At 34.4% G+C, this 17,665-nt stretch overlaps 1 protein-coding gene and 1 pseudogene across 5 annotated transcripts in view; one reads left to right on the top strand and one right to left on the bottom strand.

The window, feature by feature from the left end:
• The window catches only part of LOC111149639 (SRY-box 6), a 655,543-nt gene that overhangs the window by 265,413 nt on the left and 372,465 nt on the right, over window positions 1-17,665 (bottom strand). The window lies entirely within an intron of this gene.
• On the top strand, window positions 3,789-4,188 carry LOC111149640 (annotated as a pseudogene).

Here is a 17,665-nt window from a genome sequence, read left to right as displayed (position 1 = left end):
TTAACAACTGGAATATTATGGGCCATGAGAATCTTTGTATTTCATTGGCCAATGTATTTGAAAACCTGAGGGCCTGCAGGGTTCTCCAGATACTAATTTCCTTTAAATAAGAGCAAGAACTATATAAAGAAATCTAGTCTTAAGCTCCCCAGGAGACAGGGCATCATTTAAAAAAAAAAAAAGTGATTTCATTTCTAACAAGATTTTCTTTATTTGAAATTACATTCTCAAGGATAAAATTCTATGTGTTAAGAGATTATTATATTAAAAGATATTCACTGAAACAGTACTGGTGATAGTGAAAAACTGAAAACAAATGGGGAGTCCAGTTATAGTGAAACGATGAAGTAAACAGGTCTATCCATATTCAGGTGCTGATTACACAAAGGTAAATTGGATTTTTAACTAAATTAGGAAAAGCCTTTTAAAAATGAAAAAATGCCATGTGATAATGTTAAGTGAAATAAAAACAGTGTGACACTGTGAAAAAATAAGCAGAACCAAAAGATCTGAAGGGGCCATCTAAACTGGATCGGTTTTTAACTGGCAAATCCAGCATGTTTTCCTCTAGTATGATTACATACTACAGACACGCTTTGAACAACACGGGTTAGGGGCGCCAGTCCCCTGTGCGGTTGAAAATCCACACATACCTTTTTCGTTTAGTTTTTTATTTAAATTCCAGTTAGTTAACATACAGTGTAATATTTGTTTCAGGTGTACAATATAGTGACTCAACACTTAAGTACAATACCCATGCTCATCACTACAAGCAAACTCCTTAATCCCCATCACCTATTTCACCCATTCCCCCTCCCAGCTCACTTCTGATAACCATCAGTTTGTTCTCTAGAGCTAAGAGTCTGTTCCTCGGAGAGCCTCTCTCTCTCTTTTTCAAAAAAGTGATTTTAAAAAATCAGCAGCATTCTGGGTCTGTAGGATAATAGAAATGCAGAAAGTTATAAAGATTAACAGATAAAACTCTCAAACTGAGATCAGATAAATCACATAAGTATGTATTTAGTCAGAGTTCACTGTTTGCTAGCACACAGGGAACAGAAAGAGAAAATAATAAAATTCAAAAATAGTATGATGCTCATCTTGTAATTTGCAAGGTGTGTAAAATATTACGCACCATCAAATATAAAAATATTTGATTATGAAGTTGTATAGTGGAAGGTGACTGGAATATAAATCTGGATATCTGGGTTCTAGTTTTAGTTTTGCCAATTTGTGCAAGTACTTTTCTGGCCTTCCATTTCCCCACCTGTAAAACTAGAGTGTTGGATTGGATAAACTATAAGGACACTTCTAGTTATAGGTTATAATCTAGAAATATTCCATGAATATAAACTCTCTCTGCAACTTTAATTTTTTATGAAAATCATTCAATCTTGCCTATATCTGTAAAGATCATTAATTTCTTGGTAACATGAGAAAAAAATCATTTATGTGACCAAGAACTATAAATGGAAACATATTGTATACATATACATGTGAAACAAGATTCAAAATGATGTAAGCATTGCTAAGAGAGTCATTCAAAATAGAGTCAAAAGGACAATGAGGAAGTAGGACCTATGCACAGCTCCTGTTTCAACTGTCAGAACACCATGAACTTTTGACTTTCATCAATTGCAATTTGTCATTTGTAACTCTACCATGTCCTTGAGCGTATCCTTCTAACTTAAACTGAAATAGAAATAATGTAATGCCTATTATCTAAATAACCTACTGCGTATTAGTCAGTTTAAACTCTGCCAGCACCAATCATAATTCTTTCAAAACAAGTTATGTAACCTCATGGTTTTTGCTTTATAAACCTGCATTCTCCCCTCCTAACTCCAAGTACACTTTCGATTTTGGTGGATTCTCTGTCTCCTAGATTATAATCCCTAAGGCCCCAAATAAATTCTATGGTTACTTTACAACCTCTTCTTCATAGACAACATACATATATTCATTAGCTTAACATTATATATTGATATGCAACCCAGCTTTAAATTTTCAGATGTGACTGTTTTTAGTTAATTTTGAGAGTAACTTCACCAAATTTAAAAACCATCTTCTTTTACAATGTGATGTTATCATTAATGTTTAGTTTGGCCTCACTAATTCACAAAATGTATTTTTGTCTCTTTAAACTTACAAAAAAAAAAACTGGAATAAAAGCAGAATACATTAAGCTTAATTTACATCATTCTGTAAATGAAGAAATATAACTTAATTTTTGACATCACAGCTTCATATGTAAGTTCACAGGCTTTGTTTCTATATTTTAGGAATAATCAGATTTAGAAAGCAGTATGTGACATGTTTAAGACCATGGGCTCTGGAGCCAGATTGCCTAGTTTTAAATCTCAGCTCCACTACTTTCTAGTGCTGTAACTCTGACCTTTTAATCTATTTTATAAAATTAGAATAATAACAGGTTATTGTATAGATGAAGTGAACACAAGTTAATACACACAAAGCACTTAGAACAGTGCTTTTTTACATGGTAAACATTCTATAAATATTTGCTAATATGGTCAGATAATGTCTGTATTAAAAATCCATTGTAGAATCTATCCTGGGGCACCTGGATGGCACAGTTGATTGGGTTTCCAACTCTTGGTTTCGGTTCAGGACATCATATCAGGGGGGTGGGATGGCTCCATGCTCAGCACAGAGTCTGCTTCAAATTCATTCTCCCTCTCCCTCTCCCTCTGCCCTTCCTGCTCATGCTCTTCTCCCTCTAAAATAAATAAATAAATAAATAAATAAATAATTTTTAAACAAAGTTTATAATCTATCCTGACAGTGAATAAAAGTTACATGATACAGAATTATGATATATTTTATTCTAAATGTTTCATAAAGTCCTAAAATCAGACACTTTCATTCACTACAAAATACCACTTTATTACAACAGTCACAAGGATGAAGATGGAAGTTGGAAATCCAGGCATGATCCTATCACTCACCTAGTTAAACTCTTCAGTGGTTCTCCACTAATAAAGTTCAGACTAATTTAAATGGCTTACATACCCCTTCATGATCTTGTACTTGCTTGTTCATCTAACCTCATTTCCCACTTTTCCTGTCCAACTACTAACACCTGCCCACCCTAACCACAAATGCACACACACATGCACACATTATTTTCACTAAAAATATGAGATTCTGCAGAAAAGTAATTTCACTCTCACATTTCCAGGTCTCACCCATGCTATTCATATTGCCTGAAATATTCTTCCACCCATTTTTTTCTACTATAGTATTACTTTAAAGGTGAGAGCTGGGAACAAGCCGATGTTTATCAATAGAGGACTGGATAAATTATTCTTTGTTGATCTGGGTATATTATAAGGACAGCTCTTAAGGTAAAGTGAAGGATTCATTCATTTAACAAATATTTACTGAGCATCTTCTATGCACTCTTCTAAATTTTGGAGATTAGTGAGAAAAACAGACAAAAATTTTACCTCCCAAAATGAGATAAAGCTTTATTAAGGGGACAAAAAAGCAAGTTGCATAACATATTTTTATTTTAAAAATTCCATTTTTAAAATAGGCTAGCAGGGATAGAGGAAAGAGAGAATTCTATGTTATTACTTTATATACTTCTGTATTCTATTGTATAATAATGTACCGTGATAAGTGATACTATGCAGTTCTTAGAATTATTAAGAACAAAATATCTCAACACTCACACTCACCATACACCCATGGAGGGGGTGTGGAAGGCCCCATTCCCCAAGCGTCTTGGCTGCAGTACAATGTGATTGTCTAAAGCCACAGGGAAAATGGCGGAAAATTTACCATCACCATTGCCAGAAAGAACAATTTATGGCTTTGTTCTTTTCTTAAGCTCCCAATCTGGCTACATACTATATCTCATGGGGGCTTTTACTCCTGAATCTTGACTAAACTCCATAGGCTAAATCTATTAGCCTCAAAAATATTGGGCAGTTTGCATGGCTTGTCTACCTCTTCATTACTACAGTAATTGGTTACGTCCTATCATTTGAAATAAGCAGGATGAATACAACTACACTCATCTTCATTCATACAATCACAGATAACTATGCTAATAATCAGAAGAAATACCAAGAAGAGGCCATCCCAGCTTTAAGAGATTGTCCCATTAGTGGAATAAACCAAATGGTCTTTCTTGTGGTCAAAGAACTTTACACCAAAAATTGAATTCTGTTTCGACTAATACCAACTATTTATTTTGTTTTTGACATAATACTTTTGACCATAATTATTATAACTATCTCTCTTACTAATATCTAACATTGAAAGGTAAAAAAATTAAGTTGAATTTCTCTGATGTTGATTCCATTAATATCATTAAATGTTCTCGAATATTAGTTATTAATGGACAGACTAAATAAAATCATGTATTAAAAAAAGAATAAAGGGGGGCCTGGGTGGCTCAGTGGATTAAGCCTCTGCCTTCAGCTCAGGTCATGATCTCAGTGTCCTGGGATCGAGACCCACATCGGGCTCTTTAGTGAGGAGGGAGCCTGCTTCCCCCTCTCTCTCTGCGTGCCTCTCTGCCTCCTTGTGATCTCTCTCTCTCTGTGTCAAATAAATAAAATCTTTATTAAAAAAGAATAAAATCTCTCTCTCTCAAGGGCACATAATCATTTGTAAGTTATTTCTTCCCAACATTAAAAAAAAATTTTCTACTAAAGATCATGTAAAGTAAGTTAAGGGAATAGAATTTGAGGTGAGAAGATATTTAAACAAATTAGTTTCCTTCTAAATTAATGTTTTAAATAATTGCGTATATACTGAATAATAATCAAAGACTTAAAAAAAATTTAACTTAGAAGAGAATGTTTATTCCTCTCGCTACCATCATATTTACATCTATCACTTGACTCATACTTTCCCAAAAGCATTTTGGCCACCACTGGGGTCCACTTTTATATGAATGCTATAGTAAAAATGTGTTTATAAGTTTCTGATCTTTTTGTCTTTTCACTGCACTGACATTTAGTCTAAAGGTGCAAAGCTAATGATAAGTAAAATTACTGGTGCCTTACCATAAATCAAGAGAGTGACACTGAATTGTACTAGTTAGCAGTCATTGAAGTCTTTGTAAACACACATATGTACTTTTTATTTTTTCTTCTTCCAAGATTGTATTTAACCTTAAATTAGTTAACATATAATGTAGTTTTGGTTTCAGGGGTAGAATTTAGTAATTCATCACTTACATATAACACCCAATGCTCATCACAAATGCACGTGTATTTTCTCTAATGTCAGTTTCACTTAAAATTCTTGATAAAACAGTAAAAAAAAATTAACTTATTAAATCTCAACTTAGAGTATACTTTATAATATATGTAACCAAATTATAAGTACATATAAAGTAATTCTGCTACGTACCAAAATAACAATAGTTTTCTTGACGAAAAGGACTTGTGTGAGTCTTCAAGATCCAAACTAATGGCTTTTCCATAGAACACCATTTTTACTTGACAGAATGAATGACAGGCACAGAATGGTATTCAAACTAGGGTTTTTGTGTTTTGTTTTTTTTTAATTCAAGTATAGTTAACATAAGTGGTACATTAGTTTCAGGTGTACAATATAATAACTCAACAATTCTACCCATTAAGCAGTGCTCATCATGATAAGTGTATTCTTAATCCCCTTCATATATTTCACCAATCCCCTCCCCTTCTGGCAACCACCAGTTTGTTCTCTATAATTAAAAGTCTTGTTTTTTGTCTTTTTTCTTTTTTCATTTTTTTGTTTGTTTCTTAAATTCCATGTATGACTGAAATCATGTGGTTATTTGCCTTTCTTTGACTGACTTTATTTCACATTTTGCATTATACCTTCTAGAACCATCCATCTTGTTGCAAATGGCAAGAGTTCATGCTTTTTTGTGGCTGGGTAATATTTCATTGTATATACCACATTTTCTTAACCTATTCATGTATGACTAGACAATTGGGTTGCTTCCATATCTTGGATTTTTAAAAGACATTTTCTCAAAAATGTTATGAAGTGAGTCTTTTCACTTCAAGGAAAACAACTGGCTGTATTTTTTTTTAATAATAAAATTCAAATTTACAAATGTGGCATTAATGGATGTGATTATTTTATATTGTATCATGAAATATGTCAACATTTGGAAGGTCTGTGTAACTCTGTGATCCAATATTTTCCAAATGACCAAACCAGGTAATAAAATCATACATTGCTAAAAGATCCATTCAAAGTACAAGTTAGACTAATGGTAATAAAATATAAAGAGCTCATTATGTTTCAGATTCTAAGTCACAATTAACCTTTATATTACTTGTAAATTATAATACAAAGAATATCCACAATTATCTATAAAAGTTATTAAAATACTTCACTTTCTAAACCATATATGCTTAGTGTTTCATATACTTCTACCAAAACAACATATTGTAGCAGACTGGATGCAGGAGCAGCCGTGAGAATTTAAATATGTTGTGTTATGCCTGATATTAAATAAGTTTGCAAAAAAGTAAAATAATGCTACTCATTTAACTAAATTATGTTTTAGACATTAAAGCTATTTTTATTAAATGTTATTTATCTTAACAACACATTTGTTATTTTAAATTAATTAATCAATATTAACATTTTTCTCAGTCTTAATTTCTAATACAAAATATGTCAATAGACAAAAGCCACATAAACAAAAGTACTTTGGGTCCTCATTAATTTTTAAGAGTATTAAAAAAGACCCAAAATTGCTGACCCATATGTAAACAATTCTAAGACATTAGTCTCATCAAACTATAGGCAAATTGAGTTAACTGCTCCCCCAACTCCAAAGACATGGGGGGCACTCAAATAAGTGCTAAATGTAAATGATCCTCAAAACTATTCCAGAAAATAATACAATTTTGGAATGAATGAAAAGTATAGGTTTTAAATTAGAACTGAATTAAAAACTAGCTTTACAATTTACTACCTTTATGATTTTGGACAATTATTTGTGCTTTTTCTGAGCCTTTGTTTCTTCATATATAAAATAAGATTTATAATATCTGTCCAGAAGAACTGTTGTTAAATATTAATAAATAAACATTATTCAATGTTGTTAAATAAAACGGTGAAGATGTGGAGCAGTTAGAACTCTTACACACTGCAAATGGCAAGATTTCAGGGTTTTTGATGGTTGCATCCCATCAAATGTATTCCATTGTAATTTGCAATGACACGGATGGAACTAGAGGGTATTATACTAAGCAAAATAAGTCACTCAGAGAAAGACAATTATCATATGATCTCACTGATATGAGGAATTTGAGAGGGAGGGTGGGGGGCCATAGGGGAAGGGAGAGAAAATGAAACAAGATGGGACTAGGGAGTGAGATGTACCATAAGAGACTCTTAATCTCAGGAAATGAACTGAGAGTTGCTGGAGGGGAGGAGGGTGGGAGGGATAGGGTGGCTGTGTGATGGACAATGGGGAGGGTATGTGCTATGGTGAGTGCTGTGAAATGTGTAAGGCTGATAATTCACAGAACTGTGTCCCTGAAACAAATAATACATTATAGTTAAAAAAATATATAGTTAAAAATAAAAACTCTTATACACTGCTGGCAATAATGAAAAGTAGTGCAGCTGCTTTGGAAAATAGTCTGTCAGTTCCTCAAAAGGAACTGGGTACATATACCCAAGAGGAATGAAAGCATATATCCACATCAGAACTTATACAATGTTCATTGCAGCATTAATCATAATAACTAAAAAATGGAAGTAACTCATGTCCATCAACTGATGAGAGCATGGATAAAATGTGGCACAGATCCATTTAATGGAATTTTATTTGCCACTGAAAAGGAATAAAATACTAATACCTGTCACAATACTGATGAACTTGGAGAACATTGTGCTAAATGAAAGACGCTCATCACAAATAAAACAAAACAAAAACAAAAACAAAAAAACAAACACACACACACACACACACACACACAAACACACAAACAAATAATTCCATTTACATGAAGTGTCCAAAATACACAAATCTACAGAGATAGAAATACTTTAGTGGTTGCTTGGGGCTGGGAAATTTGGAGGGAAATGGAGGGTGACTATGTAAAGGTAAGGTATTCCTTTAGGGGAATTGATGGTGGTGACAATTGTACAACTCTATGAAAATGTTTTTAAAAAACCAACCAAATTGTACTCTTTAAACGGGTAAATTTTATGATATATGAATTATATCTCAATAAAGACATTGCTAAACAAACAGCAAACGAAGGTGAAAATGCCCATCAAAATGCATGACACACACCAGAAGTTCAATAAATGCTTTCTTTGTCTTGGTCATAACCAATATGTCTTTCAAAATCCACTCACAAACTTAAGATATATCACAAAGTTTTGAAGTGAGTTATTTAGACCATGGTAAATATTTAAATAACAATGATCAACAAAGACTATAATGTATTCACAAAAGAAATTCCTATTTTCATGGCACCTAAATGGCTCAGTCAGTTAAGCATCCAACTCTTGCTTTTGGTTTAGGTCATGATCTCAGGGTCATGGGACTGAACCCTATGTCAGACTCCATGCTGGGTGTGGAGACTGCCTGGGATTCTCTCTCTCCCTCTTCCTCCTCCCCCCACCCCATTCATGCTCTCTCTCTCTGAAAAATAAAAAAAGAAGTTCCTATTTTCTTGTCTAGTTATTCTTATTGATATAACAGAAACTATCCCTTTTTAAAAATCTCTGTGAAATGTGAATGAATAAACAGGATTGAACTTCTAAGATTCCTTGCAGTTATTTAATATGACTAAAATTTAATATCTGATTTAAATTTTGGTGTCTTGAGGCTTCCTAGTATGAACTATGTTTCAGGAAAAAAAGCAGAAAACTTGTATATGAGGTATGAGAAAATCGCTTAGCAGATATTTACGGACAACTTCCCTCAGTTAAATTGCTATTTATGAAAAAAAAATTAAGCAATCTCTATCTCGTAATTCCTCTTTTTACTAAGGAATAAAATTATATAGTAAAGTTTTTGGTATTGCAAATTCATTGACTATAAAGGTTACTTTGAAAAAATATCCAATTCATGTCAAGAATAATCATACTAGGAAGCAAAACACACTCTAGAACTGTTGTCCTTTACAATGGGAACAAAGCTACCTATGCTCTTGTCTACTTCAGTCTTATATTTGTGAAGTCCAGTTAAAAGAGGAACTTTTTGTATCTGAGTTTCCACTCTGAGTTTCCACTTTTAGATCTGCCCATTGGCATAAGTGAGCAGACATATCTTGGGTATTGAGGCGTAAGCTAACTAGAACTTCCATTCAGAAGCAGAAGCATACTAGTGAAGCCAGGGTGAGGAAACAGAAGAATAAAAGCAATTTCTCAGTCTTCTCTGACATTCACAGGTTTCTTATACATCTCTCTAATTCACTATATTCATTCCATCATTCATTGAGTAAGTATTTGTTATATACCTTGGATTAAGCAGTGAACTCACACATACCCTGTTTCCATTCAACTTACCTTTGAGTGGAGAAATTCAGATAACAAAAGAAATTAAAAAATAAAAAGTATATCAAGATGCAGCAAATGTTAAAGAAAAAGAAAATAAATAAATAGGTAGAAGAGGTTCCAACGTTAAATAGGATGGTCATGATAGGTCTCTCTGAGAATGACAATTAAGCAAGAACTTAGAAATGTTCTGAGGAACAACTGGAAAAATGATTCAAGAAAGTATTGAGGAGGAGCGCCTGGGTGGCTCAGTGGGTTAAACCTCTGCCTTTGGCTTAGATCATGATCTCAGGGTCTGGGATCAAGCCCCACATCCCGCTCTCCGCTCAGCAGGGAGCCTGCATTCCCACCCCCCTTGCTTGCCTCTCTGCCTACTTGTGATTTCCTCTCTGTCAAAATAAATAAATAAAATCTTAAAAAAAAAAAAAAGGATCGGGGAGTAGAGTATTCCAAGAAGATTAAACAACAAATGCAAAGGTCCTGAGGTGTATGACCATTTGAAGAACACTAGGACATAAACATACCATGAGCAAAAAAGAGCAAAGGGAAGAGGTGGTATTTTGATACAGTAAATATATATTTGGTCTTCACCCCCAATTCCTGGCATACTGCTTCAAAAATCTTTGTAATTTCCTGAGTGGTAAGAGTGAGAGGAGTGTCTCTTACTCATAATAAGCCCCTCTCAACTGTACCTGAGTTTATGTTTATGAGGTGATTCTTAATGAGCCCCTAGATAGCTCCAGGAAATGGGCTGGTTGCCAGAGGAACCAACTGTGTGATTAGAGATTTGGAACTTTCAGCCCTACTCCTGACCTCTGGGGAGGGGAGAGAGGCTGCAGATTGAGTTAATCACCAATAGCCAAGGATTTAATCAATCATGCCTATGTAATGGAGTCCCATAAAAATCCTGAATGAAGGAGTCCATAGAACTTCAGAGTTGGTGAATGCACCCTTATTCCAGAAGGATGGAGCATCCCATACACCATAGGAAAAGAACTACAGTTGGGACCTTCCAGACCTTGCCCTACATACCTCTTCATCTTGCTATTCATTTGTATCCTTTATAACAAAAGTAACAGTAGAGGGTTTCCCTGAATTATGTGAGCCATTATAGCAAATAATCAAACTGTAGAGGGGGTTTGGGAACTCCTGATTTGTAACCAACTTGGACAGAAGTGTGGATAACCTGAAGACCCATAATTGTAATTGGTGTCTGAAGGGGGGGGGCAGTCATGTGGGATTAAGCCTTTAATCTGTTGTGGGGACAGTCTGCTAACTCTGGCTTGTTAATATGAGAATTGAGTTAAATTCTCCATGAGTTGATGTCTACAGAGCACTGAAGAATTGTTTGGTGTGGAAAACTCACATTTCCTTGGTGTCTAGAAGTGTTTTTAGTAGAAAAACAGTTTTCCTTTAGGAGAGTAAGAGAAGATGAAGTTAGAGAAGAAGGAGAAGGACATATCAATCTTGTAGGGCCTTTTGGGCCATAGTAGGAGCTTTGGCCTTTATTCGAATTAATATAGGAAACTATTAGAGGGTTTTCAGACAAAGGAGTGATATGACTTAACTGATACTTTTAAAAGGATCCATCTCACTTCTCTGTGAAGAACAGACTGTTGGGAGACAAGGGAGAAAGCAGGGAACGTCAATTAAGAGGCTAATACAATAATCCAGGCAGGAGAGATTGGTGACCTGTAACAAGAAATGGTAGTTACACATCTAAACTGGGTAATTTGAGAAGAGTTAAATATTTACAAAAATACGGGGCAAGTTTTAAGGAAAACAACAAGGGATAGTAATATACCCAGGAGCTAGTTATAGAATGAAGCTGTTATCATACCAAGGCCTAATGCATAGGGGGAAAGGATGGTTGCTAGAACATAGAGAATGTAGTTGTATGGAGAGGGTCACGAAAGGGTGACAACCAAACTACAATCATCTGGCAAGGAAAGAGCCCTAAAGAGGAAGAGGACACCAACCTTACTATTCTCCAGCTCTCCTGAGAGCTTCTCATTGGTTGAACCCAAATGGAAGTCAAAGAGAGAAGGAACTCAGTAGGGTTCTCAGTGCACAGAGTAAGTTTAGAAGGCATAGAGAGAGGCAAATGGAAACTATGTCTTGTAGTGAGGAATCAAGGTGAACTTCAGGGTTTGTGACCTGAGCATGCAAGGCAGAGTTACTATTTACTGAGATGGGAAGGAATTTAGGTATAGAAGATCTGAGAAAAGCATTGGGAATTCCATTGTAGACATCTTAAATTTAAAATGTCCAAGGAGAAATGTACAGAAGAAAACTGGATATATAAATCTGGAGCTCAAGGAGGAGGTCTGGGGTAGAAATATAAATATTAACCCTGGTTGTCATGGATTTGAGATACCAAAGAAAATGTGACACTGATCTATAAATACAAATGATTCTCTTTCTTTGAGAGATAATTCTTTTATTTACTTTGAAGGGAAAAAATCTTAAATAATATGATAATCAATTCCCTTTTTAGCATCCTCTAAAACATGAGCTAAAAAAGTTTATAATTATCTGTGTTATAATTATCTGCATATGCTATTATAGGCTGTGACCTCCTTATGGGTAGAAACCATTTCTTAGTCATCTTTGTATTCCCAATACCTAGCATAGAAAGGCCTCTCAAAAATGTTTGACAGATGAGTGGAATTAATGATAATTTAATTAAATAAGAATAGGTTTGAGTCTCGTAGGGTATCCCGAAAGTGTTTTCTAAAATGCCATATTAATGAAAAAAAGGTTTTTTTGTTTGTTTGGTTTGGTTTTGTTTTTTTGTTTTTTTTTGTTTGTTTGTTTTGTTTTTTTTTTTGTAAAAAAAGTCTCTTCTGGCCGACTGATCCTGATCCATCCTGTAACAGGAGGTCAAGGGGAGGCCAAAGAGTCGCACTTTAAACAAAGGAGTCTTAAGCAACTTTGAAAGCTTCTGTTGGTAAAGCAAAAAGCAAAGACTGTGGACAGTCTTGAGTAAAGAGGGAGGCTTGATACCAGATAATAACAAGTCGCATTTATTTGTTTGTTTCCTGTGCCCTTGAGGCAGAACTTGCTTTTATTTTTTTCATGTTAGTTGTACTAAATATAGTGTTTATCCTTTCAATACTTGTTTTTACACTGTTACTACATATGGGCTTATAAGAAAATATTTATGCTATTTTTACATGTTTTCAGTTATATAAATTATACATATACTAGATATGTAATTCTGTGTCCTTTTTCACATACTATCATGTTTTTAAATTCATACATGTTGATATATACAACTGTTTATTTTGACTGCTTCTTTGTTTTGGTTGCTCTTATAAACAATGCTACAGTGAATATTCTTATACACATGCAAAAGTTTCTTTAGAATGTATACATGTATATCCGAATCTATATCAGTATCTATCTATCTATCTATCTATTTATCTACACATGCTGGATTGCTAGTTTGTAGAACATGTGCACCTTCAACTTTATTAGATATAGCTAAACTCAGAGCAGATATATAAACTTAAATTCCCACACGTAGTTTATAAGAATCCCAGTTCCCCACATTTAATCTTTGCTGGCCTGATGGATGTAAAATGGTATCTTATTATTGCTTTAATCTGTATTTCTCTATTATCCAGGCATCCTCTTCCGTGAATTGCCCATTTAATTCTGAGGCAGTGTGGAATCAACAAGCTTTGTCTACCCCATGTATTATGGTTCCATATCAATGGCCAGGTCTGTTCAAGAACCTGCATGGCAAAGTCAAACAAAAAGCAGTACCTCTGAACAAAGATATTTGGATTTTCCTCTAGAAGCCACAAAATTGAGTGGCGGTGACTCTCAGGGGCACGGGTTTAAGATATTAGAGAAAAGTTAGATACCCATATAAATGGAAATGGTTCTCTCTTTCTCTGAGAGTTTAATTTACTTTGACAAGGAAAAAAATTATCTTACTCTATTTTTCTTAGCATGTCTAATGTCCCCCTCTCTGTCTTTCCTTGGGTATTGTTTTTGTCTCTCTCTCTGCCACATACTTAAACACACACAATCTGTATTAAATACAATGAAAGAAGCATACATAAAACTATGTGTATTAAATACAATGAAAAATAGCACTCAAAATGGGAAGCTGCCTTGTTGACAATTTGATGAAAGAAATATAGAAGGATCAACTTTCCCATCAGCCATCAGAGGAGATGAGATCATTTCAAGTAACTCACAAAAACCAATATGCTTCACCAAGCACACAGTATACATGCAAGAAAAATAGATTTTAATATAATTTAAGCAGTTCTATACATAAGTTATGATCCATACCAGCAGGGCTTAAATAGATGTTCCTCAGTGAAAAAATTCTCTGTATTTATTGCAACAATATGCAAATCAGTAAAAAAAATATGAACACCAACTTCAAAACTAACTTCATATAACACAATTCTTCCATCAAAATCCTGTTTTCAGAAACCTCACTAAATTTGACCTAATACCACTTTTTGGTCTTTTTTAAAGTACAGTGTCATAGAAATGTCTTGTTATAGATACTTGCAGATTCTACATTTTGCCAGTTTTAGAACTCCCTAAAAGGCTAGCCTTTATGACTACTATAATATAGAACAATCCTGTCAAATATAACTTTCTGTGATAATGGGAGTGTTCTGTATCTTTGCTGTCCAATGGTAGCCACAAATCACATGTGGTAGTAAGTATTTGGTATGTGGTTCATGTGGCTGAGGAATTAAATTTTAATTTTATTTTTCTTGATTTGAATTTGTTAAATAGCCAATATGCGGCAAATAACTTCTATATTGGGCAGCACAGATTTACAGTAATCTAGAAAAATTTTCCTTTCATCTGGTTACAAATTTCAGTCTCTATACTAAGCAGATAACTAGAACTGGACAACCTCTGCTCTAGGATCAGAGGTCACAAGACTCTCAGGACCACTGGTGGTGACCTATTTCTTGCTCCCTATCAGTGCTGAATTATTGAGTATCTACTACCTAGGGCTTCTATAACTTATGGCCTGATTCTCATTTTTAGCAAAGCTTATATTTGACTCTTGTTATCTAACCTATGGGTGCTTTGATACCTGGATACTAGGTGCTTCATGCTCCTAATTTGTGTCCTTGGGTATCTCCACTTGCTCCCTTGGAGAGATTCAGCTACATCAATAACCATTATCCCCCAGCTCCGGTGAGGCCAGTGTTGATTGACAACATGCTAATTCCTGACAAAAGATTCAGTATTCATATCCTCTTCATGACTTCAGTCCAACCTGAGGTATCTGTCTAACCTATGAGATTTTTTAAGCACTTCTGGGTCTGATTTTCTTCTCAAGAAATGAAAATTATTTGAATTGGAAACTGTTTAAGATAATCTGGTTACTTAATCCTCCAAATAACAGTGTCTTTTGTATACCCCCATAATCAAAACACTTGTTATTCTATTAGTACCAGCTCTTTCATTTTCCTGATGAGCAAAGAACAAAGCCATTTCTAAAATATTGCAGAGATATCAGAAAATTGTAGTATGAATTGAAAGAACTTTGAGACAAATACTTAATAGATTCCAGTGTGAGATATGGATTATAGGCATAATAGTAAGTGGTCATTGTAAGTGGGAGATGACAATCTTCCCTTAACTATTTTCTCAAACTTTAATCATTAACCACAATATAATTTATTATTAAAATTCTATTCATGGTTCATAAATTTTTACAGTAGACACACAAAAATACATGTCACTATGCTAGAAATGTAAGAATACTAGTAGCCTAGACAGCATCTAGAGTTTCTAAAGTTTATATTCTACAATTATTCTCATGACATATCCAGGCACCCTATCAACTGTCTAACAACCAGAGAGGATTCACTGTTGAACTGCAGACCCTACTGCCCTAAAATGCGAGAATAATATTAAATAATCCTTGATAGAAAATAAAAATCCAAAGTACAATAAAAGATAAGATCCCCAAACCTGAAGACTTTAAATTAACAGAAAAGGGAAAAATCTGTGGTAGCCGAGTTTGAAAAGAAAAACTATAGATAATAAAAAGTTTAAAAAAATCCCACTAACTCAAAAAAAAAATTTCTATTTTTGTTGTTTGTCTGATTTTGTTTTTGTTTTTCTGTTTAGCTCAAAGAGACTTGAGAGCCTTGGAAAATGCATGAGGAAATGTGTCCCAATAATGACCAGAAGAGATATTAGCACATCTTGGTAGAAAGAGCATAAATCTGAAGCATTATATAGTCCTCCATTCAAATCCTGGATTGCCCATTATTATCTTGGTGTCTTGAGAAAAATTTTCCTGAGCCTCTGTTCTTTCCTTTGCAAAAGGAGGATAATGTTGCCGACCTCATGCCATTGGTTTGAGGATTAAGTAAGAAAAATAAACAAAAGCTCTGTGACACACAGTATTTGCCCAATAAATGTTAGTCTTTGCTTTTGACAGCACCCTCCGCTCCTGCTTCTCTGTAGGTCTTTAAAAACCTACCTTTAAAAAAAAAAAACAAAACTTACCTGACTGGTAAAAAATACAAAATGTTATAAACTCCACAGAGTCTAACACAATGGTGGGCAAATAATAAGCACTGAAAAAAGATTTGTGGATTGACTGAGATTCTATAAATGCATTCCTTCTTGAAAGCAGAGGGATGGATGAGATGAATTCTGAAGACCCCTTCCTGGTTCTGAGATTAACATTCTAGTGAGAAAGTTTCTGTCAGTGTCAACCACAATTAGAATAGGTTCATCATAAAGGCAAAAATGGATTTTTTTTTCCTGGTCCCACCTCTAGTTTTCTTTATGAAATACAATACAGAAAATCTCCTCGGGGTCCTTTCTGCAATCTTAAGTAAACTCTTTTTCTAAAATGAAAAAATCCCAACTATTTTTCTCCAGTATTTCAATTCATCTCATTCATCACTTCTTACTCATTTGTTTCTTGTTCATTAATTCCGATTCCATCTCAGACAAGCCTTTGTAAATATTTAAAAGATGTTCCAGGGAGGGAGAGCACCATATCCAGCAGTGGTAATCCCCTCCTCTTCTTCCTGACACCAACACTGAATATTATGCAGGGAAAAGTAACAGTTAACTCCAGTAAAATGCTTTTCAGCATCCATCTGAGAGGACAACCTTAAACCACTGATAGCCATGGCTGAGAAATACACAGTCAACGGTGGAGATTACAGAAGAGCCATCATGCTTCAAGGCGAATGCCTATCAGCACTAAACTATGGCTGGAAAAATAAAAGAGCTCCTTTCAGTAACCAGTTAACAAGAAACCCAGGACTCTCAATGGTATAAAAGCCTGTGTTTAAGCAAAACCACAGAATGGTTGTGCCCATTTCGTTTTCTTTAGCTTTCTTAATAACTTCTATTTATGCTCCCTTGATGTTACCAACTTAAACTTTAGGGTCTCAGTAGGTTTTTCCACATTTCAGCATGGAAAAACTTCTAGTCACATAGAGTCACGTAAAGCACTCTTTCTGTCCTTCACTGTCTCTTGAAATCTTGCAACCCAAGCACAACAGTTGCATATTTAAACCATAGAGGTAGTTTTACTAACTTGAGGAAAAATATATTCTTGGGTCCAGATAAAACTAAAGTTTTTTTCATTAATAACTAACTGGAAAGTGCCTCAGATGAATTTCAAAGTAGTAAAAACCTACCTGTTTATAATATGGTGTATATGTGTCTGTACACACATACATGCCTATATATGTGTACATATGTGTGTCTGTGTGTTTATACTTATTCTTGAAATTAAAAAAGGAGTTTAAACCTTCTATTGTAAAAGGATGATTATGAGCCAATTTTAGAAATGTCTTACATTTGTAAAGATCTGTAGATGTCTTCTACAATCACTCTTCTATAAATAACCACGTTTCTAACAAATCTTAAAATCAGACTGCTCTCGATAGAACACTGACATTTTTCTTCAGTAATCTCTACTTCTGTGTCTATTTGAAAAGTTGGTCAAAGACAGGAGCCATGTGCACATATAAGGTTTTGATTCCATCTATACTCCTGTCCTAATTCTTGTGGCTTGGACCCATTCCAGGTGCTCTGTCTTACCTTGTGGTTTATATTTGAGATCCCCTTTTCTGACTCATTGCATTCTCCTGATTGACAAACAGATTTAGATATGAAAACAAACAGTTACCTGCCT

Source organism: Enhydra lutris, unplaced genomic scaffold, assembly GCF_002288905.1.
Source record: "Enhydra lutris kenyoni isolate GAN:26980312 unplaced genomic scaffold, ASM228890v2 scaffoldscaffold22, whole genome shotgun sequence".
Classification (NCBI taxonomy): Eukaryota; Metazoa; Chordata; class Mammalia; order Carnivora; family Mustelidae; genus Enhydra; species Enhydra lutris.
The sequence above is the reverse complement of the archived record's forward strand: the minus strand, read 5'-3'. Positions and strand labels throughout refer to the sequence as shown.